This window comes from Salvelinus alpinus, chromosome 23 (genome assembly GCF_045679555.1).
Source record: "Salvelinus alpinus chromosome 23, SLU_Salpinus.1, whole genome shotgun sequence".
Classification (NCBI taxonomy): Eukaryota; Metazoa; Chordata; class Actinopteri; order Salmoniformes; family Salmonidae; genus Salvelinus; species Salvelinus alpinus.
In genome coordinates, this window is record NC_092108.1 from 13,159,894 (window position 1) to 13,166,981 (window position 7,088).

Consider the following 7,088-nt stretch of genomic DNA (forward strand, 5'->3'; position numbering starts at 1 on the left):
CACACACTTTTAACCCCAGCTGCTGCCTAAAGGCCCTGCAGACCCAAACAGTCTGTGGATTCAGTCTGGCCTGGTTTTCTACTCTGCACTCTCTGACAGTCAGTCTCTCAGACAGTATTGTTCTATGCTGCCTGCCCCAGAGCCCAGACGTCAGACTTATTCTATCCAGTGAAATACACTGTGGGAGGGAAGGTCATGTGATGCTATGAACTGGCTGGGTGTGTGGGGATGATCCTCTCATGTCTGACTACTGACTTTGGAATGGGAACTCATACGAACTCATACAAACTCATAACACTGGAGAGGAGCTTCAGGGGAAAATATGCCTAAGACACCCTGGAGAGAGCTGGCTCTGGGCTGGCTCTGGTCTGGCTCTGGGCTGACTCTGGGCTGACTCTGGGCTGACTCTGGGCTGACTCTGGGCTGGCTCTGGGCTGGCTCTGGGCTGGCTCTGGGCTGACTCTGGGCTGACTCTGGGCTGGTTCTGGGCTGACTCTGGGCTGGCAAGCCAAAAAACAATTAGTATATTAGTTCCCTTCCCTCTGTTTACTCCAAATCCACAGACTCCATGTGATTAATATGCAAACCATAATTTAAGTGACAGCTGTTTTGAAGAGGAGTGAATTTAAGTAGATTGCTGGGAATTGTGTGTAATCAGAGCTGGCAAGTTTACTATGCACAACACTTTGTGTGTCTCCCTTATAAGGTGTCAATTGTGTTTATTTTATTGGGTTTTGGGTGTTGTGTATTTAATATGTGTGTTGTGTCAAGTATGTTGAATGCAGGAAGTGGTCCATGACGTGTTGCTGCACTGCCCCTGTCTGCAGGCCCTTAACCCCTCCTAAGACCAAAGAGGTGGTGCTGACAGAGGGACTACACACCCCAAACCCCCTACGCAGCAGAAGGACTGGTGTAGGGACCTTAGAGGGCATCTCTTCTCTCTCTCTCTCTCTCTCTCTCTCTCTCTCTCTCTCTCTCTCTCTCTCTCTTTCTCTTTCTCTTTCTCTTTCTCTTTCTCTCTCTCTCTCTCTCTCTCTCTCTCTCTCTCTCTCTCTCTCTCTCTCTCTCTCTCTCTCTCTCTCTCTCTCTCTCTCTCTCTCTCTCTGTCTCTCTCTCTCTGCATGTCTAAACAAAGTTAGGAACAGATGTACTAGGTCTTCACAGCGTTGTAAAGCTCTGACCTGTTAGCCTATTTGCTGAATGTTATTTTCAGGATGTAATAAATATGAAGTCTTTATTTACATTTCTCTTCATGTTTATGCAACTGTTATCCTTCTACATCTAGTACAGAGCTTGTAATGTTTTATTGTCTTACACTCAATAGGTGCAGTGAAATGCATTGTTTTACAGGGTTAAAAATAGTAGTACGGCGCCCCTGGAGCAAATTGGGTTAAGTGCCTTGCTCAAGGACACATCGACAGATTTTTCACCTTGTCGGCTCAGGTATTCAAACCAGCAACCTTTCGGTTACTGGCCCAACGTTGTAACCACTAGGCTAACTGCCGCCACACAGACGCCCACACATTTCTCTCACCGTGCTGCTACCTCAGGCTGTAGAAACACAGGAGCGTGTGTGTGTAACGTGCCTCTCCCTGCAGAGAGCCCTTCTACCCTGACATCTCTCCCTGCAGAGAGCCCTTCTACCCTGGCATCTCTCCCTGCAGAGAGCCCTTCTACCCTGGCATCTCTCCCTGCAGAGAGCCCTTCTACCCTGACATCTCTCCCTGCAGAGAGCCCTTCTACCCTGACATCTCTCCCTGCAGAGAGCCCTTCTACCCTGACATCTCTCCCTGCAGAGAGCCCTTCTACCCTGGCATCTCTCCCTGCAGAGAGCCCTTCTACCCTGACATCTCTCCCTGCAGAGAGCCCTTCTACCCTGGCATCTCTCCCTGCAGAGAGCCCTTCTACCCTGACATCTCTCCCTGCAGAGAGCCCTTCTACCCTGGCATCTCTCCCTGCAGAGAGCCCTTCTACCCTGACATCTCTCCCTGCAGAGAGCCCTTCTACCCTGACATCTCTCCCTGCAGAGAGCCCTTCTTCCCTGGCATCTCTCCCTGCAGAGAGCCCTTCTACCCTGACATCTCTCCCTGCAGAGAGCCCTTCTACCCTGGCATTTCTCCCTGCAGAGAGCTCTTCTACCCTGGCATCTCTCCCTGCAGAGAGCCCTTCTACCCTGGCATCTCTCCCTGCAGAGAGCCCTTCTACCCTGGCATCTCTCCCTGCAGAGAGCCCTTCTACCCTGGCATCTCTCCCTGCAGAGAGCCCTTCTACCCTGACATCTCTCCCTGCAGAGATCCCTTCTACCCTGGCATCTCTCCCTGCAGAGAGCCCTTCTACCCTGGCATCTCTCCCTGCAGAGAGCCCTTCTACCCTGGCATCTCTCCCTGCAGAGAGCCCTTCTACCCTGGCATTTCTCCCTGCAGAGAGCCCTTCTACCCTGGCATCTCTCCCTGCAGAGAGCCCTTCTACCCTGGCATCTCTCCCTGCAGAGAGCCCTTCTACACTGACATCTCTCCCTGCAGAGAGCCCTTCTACCCTGACATCTCTCCCTGCAGAGAGCCCTTCTACCCTGGCATCTCTCCCTGCAGAGAGCCCTTCTTCCCTGGCATCTCTCCCTGCAGAGAGCCCTTCTACCCTGACATCTCTCCCTGCAGAGAGCCCTTCTACCCTGACATCTCTCCCTGCAGAGATCCCTTCTACCCTGGCATTTCTCCCTGCAGAGAGCCCTTCTACCCTGACATCTCTCCCTGCAGAGAGCCCTTCTACCCTGACATCTCTCCCTGCAGAGAGCCCTTCTACCCTGGCATCTCTCCCTGCAGAGAGCCCTTCTACCCTGGCATCTCTCCCTGCAGAGAGCCCTTCTACCCTGACATCTCTCCCTGCAGAGAGCCCTTCTACCCTGGCATCTCTCCCTGCAGAGAGCCCTTCTACCCTGGCATCTCTCCCTGCAGAGAGCCCTTCTACCCTGACATCTCTCCCTGCAGAGAGCCCTTCTACCCTGACATCTCTCCCTGCAGAGAGCCCTTCTACCCTGACATCTCTCCCTGCAGAGAGCCCTTCTACCCTGGCATTTCTCCCTGCAGAGAGCAGTTCGTCAGCGACCCAGTTCGTCAGCGACCCAGTTCGTCAGCAACACAGCCCGACAGGTGATTAGCAATCTGGTCAGCACCGACAGATAAATTGGTCCAAGTTGACCCTTACAGAGGCACAACTCTGATCATCCACGGCCACAGTGTGTGCTGGCTTTCCTTCCTACAATATAAGTATACCCATTTAGACCTTGGAGGAAACCTAGTCTACAATTCTTTGCAGTGAAATGTCTTTGCAGACTAAAGGCTGGCTATGAAAGTCTTTAAGCACCTAAAAAGCCAGGTTGCACAGTGCTGTATTTAGATGTAAGAGGATTGTGTGAAAATACACATGCCTAGCATCATCATCATCATCATCATCAGTACAGCTGAGTATCTTATACTCCCAGCATCATCATCATCAATACAGCTGAGTATCTAATACTCCCACCATCATCATCATCATCATCAGTACAGCTGAGTATCTTATACTCCCAGCATCATCATCATCATCATCAGTACAGTGAGAGACTTCCTCACCAACACACACACGCTCAGACAGAGAGAGACACACACTCTGGCTTCTCCCCTCAGTGTCACTAGCTGAGAGACGGGCAGTAACGAGCGTATGGCCATGTCTCTCTGGGGTAAAAGTGAACGGTTGGCCAGACAGAAGAACACTATGACCGCAACAGACAGTGGCCACAACAGCAACGGTCGGACCGCAGCAGGAAGGCTTCGACCCCACCAGTGAGAAGGCTTCGACCCCACCAGTGAGAAGGCTTCGACCCCACCAGCAGGAAGGCTTCAACCCCACCAGTGAGAAGGCTTCGACCCCACCAGTGAGAAGGCTTCGACCCCACCAGTGAGAAGGCTTCGACCCCACCAGTGAGAAGGCTTCGACCCCACCAGCAAGAAGGCTTCGACCCCACCAGTGAGAAGGCTTCGACCCCACCAGTGAGAAGGCTTCGACCCCACCAGTGAGAAGGCTTCGACCCCACCAGTGAGAAGGCTTCGACCCCACCAGCGAGAAGGCTTCGACCCCACCAGTGAGGACCATCTGTCTGCAACAGAACAGTTTCACTCTCTCACATTTTCTCTGACTGTTTCCTGTTCTCTCTCCACTCTCTCTATTTATAACTGTTTCCTCCTCTCTCTCCACTCTCTCTATTTATCACTGTTTCCTGTTCTCTCTCTTCAATCTATATTTATCACTGTTTCCTGTTCTCTCCTCTCTCTCTATTTATCACTGTTTCCTGTTCTCTCTCTTCAATCTATATTTATCACTGTTTCCTGTTCTCTCTCCTCTCTCTATATTTATCACTGTTTCTTGTTCTCTCTCTTCAATCTATATTTATCACTGTTTCCTGTTCTCTCTCCTCTCTCTCTATTTATCACTGTTTCCTGTTCTCTCTCTTCAATCTATATTTATCACTGTTTCCTGTTCTCTCTCCTCTCTCTATATTTATCACTGTTTCCTGTTCTCTCTCTTCAATCTATATTTATCACTGTTCCCTGTTCTCTCTCTTCAATCTATATTTATCACTGTTTCCTGTTCTCTCTCCTCTCTCTATATTTATCACTGTTTCCTGTTCTCTCTCTTCAATCTATATTTATCACTGTTCCCTGTTCTCTCTCTTCAATCTATATTTATCACTGTTTCCTGTTCTCTCTCCTCTCTCTCTATTTATCACTGTTTCCTGTTCTCTCTCTTCAATCTATATTTATCACTGTTTCCTGTTCTCTCTCCTCTCTCTCTATTAATCTTCCACTTCTCTCCAGCTCTGTCTCATCCATTTTCTAGAGAAAGAGAAATCAGTCTTTACAGAGAGGATATATAATCACCTCCTTTAGCTATTAATGGCTCCTGGACATACAGAACCAACTGGTTTCAACCAGTTTAACTGACAGTTCAAACCACTAGTCTGCTACTTTTCATATCTCAGTATCATGAAGTAGAATCAAGTAGAACAGACAACACTAATATCTGGGTGGAATTCAGGATTGCACAACTTTCTGAACGTTAAGAGATGACATGATAGGGCCTCCCGGGTGGCGCAGTGGTCTAGAGCACTGCATCGCAGTGCTAGCTGCGCCACCAGAGTCTCTGGGTTCGCGCCCAGGCTCTGTCGCAGCCGGCCGCGACCGGGAGGTCTGTGGGGCGACGCACAATTGGCATAGCGTCGTCCGGGTTAGGGAGGGTTTGGCCAGCAGGGATATCCTTGTCTCATCGCGCTCCAGCGACTCCAGTGGCGGGCCGGGCGCAGTGCACGCTAACCGAGGGGGGCGGGTGCACGGTGTTTCCTCCGACACATTGGTGCGGCTGGCTTCCGGGTTGGAGGCGCGCTGTGTTAAGAAGCAGTGCGGCTTGGTTGGGTTGTGCTTCGGAGGACGCATGGCTTTCGACCTTCGTCTCTCCCGAGCCCGTACGGGAGTTGTAGCAATGAGACAAGATAGTAATTACTAGCGAAATTGGGGAGAAAAGGGGATAAAATTTAAAAAAAAAATAATAATAATAAAAAAAAATAAGAGATGACATGATTCCTTAAGCGCTTATCAGAGTCCAAACTGTATACTCTTCTGCACAGCAGTGTTGTGGAATATTGGACCTTTGGCTTTCATACTTTTCGAATTTTCAGCGCAGCTCAATCAATTTCTCCAACCGTCACCACATTCAAATGAATAGAGGCCGGGTCCGCGTTGGTTGGGGATTTTAGGGAGGTGTGCGGTCGGGCTGTGGGTCCCCCACCAACGGTAGTCACAGAGCCGGATTAATGTCACAATAAAGCCACCAGACTCTGTGTCTGTGGACTCTGAATTTCTCTTTACTCTGTATGATGACAGAGCAGTTTGTCCGTTCTACACAATATATTTCTATCTGTACATTCCATAACATTGTTCCCTACTGAAGACCACGCTGAGGATCACTCATAACATACCTGGCATAGCCGTTTCTTTAATCATCTGTTTCAGTTTGTAATAACTGGTTTACCTGACAGTCTGACTAATGTACTGTATCCACTGACTTAATCACAGCTGGGCTCAGTCTGGCCCCTCTAAACCACCGCACAACGTGAGATCAACATTGTATTGAACATTGTAGTTCTCATAGGTTGTCTGGTGTCCTCTTTCTCACCTTTATAAGGGGATTGTGTGTGTTCAAGTATTGCCTGTCTGACAATCACGGGAGAGATGAAGTGTTTTACTCTTAAGGTGAAATAATGAAAATCTCTTTGAATGTGGTCCATATTGGATGTTGTGTACATGGTTGTTGGTGGAGATTTAGCTTGTGTTGGAGGGAATATGATATGAGGCGGCAGGTAGCCTAGTGGTTAGAGCGTTGGGCCAGGAACCGAAAGGTTTCTGGATCAAATCCCCAAGCTGACAAGGTAAAAATCTGTCGTTCTGCCCCTGAACAAGGCAGTTATCCTACTGTTCCCCGGTAGGCCGTCATTGTAAATAAGAATTTGTTCTTAACTGACTTGCTTAGTTAAATAAAATAAAACATATTTTTCTTTATGAATATTGTTAGTAGTGTGTGGTGTTCTCACTGTAAACTGAGTGGTCACCTTGCCTGTTTGACCAAACCTCAGTCTAAACTGAGTGGTCACCTTGCCTGTTTGACCAAACCTCAGTCTAAACTGAGTGGTCACCTTGCCTGTTTGACCAAACCTCAGTCTAAACTGAGTGGTCACCTTGCCTGTTTGACCAAACCTCAGTCTAAACTGAGTGGTCACCTTGCCTGTTTGACCAAACCTCAGTCTAAACTGAGTGGTCACCTTGCCTGTTTGACCAAACCTCAGTCTAAACTGAGTGGTCACCTTGCCTGTTTGACCAAACCTCAGTCTAAACTGAGTGGTCACCTTGCCTGTTTGACCAAACCTCAGTCTAAACTGAGCGGTCACCTTGCCTGTTTAACCAAACCTCAGTCTAAACTGAGTGGTCACCTTGCCTGTTTGACCAAACCTCAGTCTAAACTGAGCGGTCACCTTGCCTGTTTGACCAAACCTCAGTCTAAAC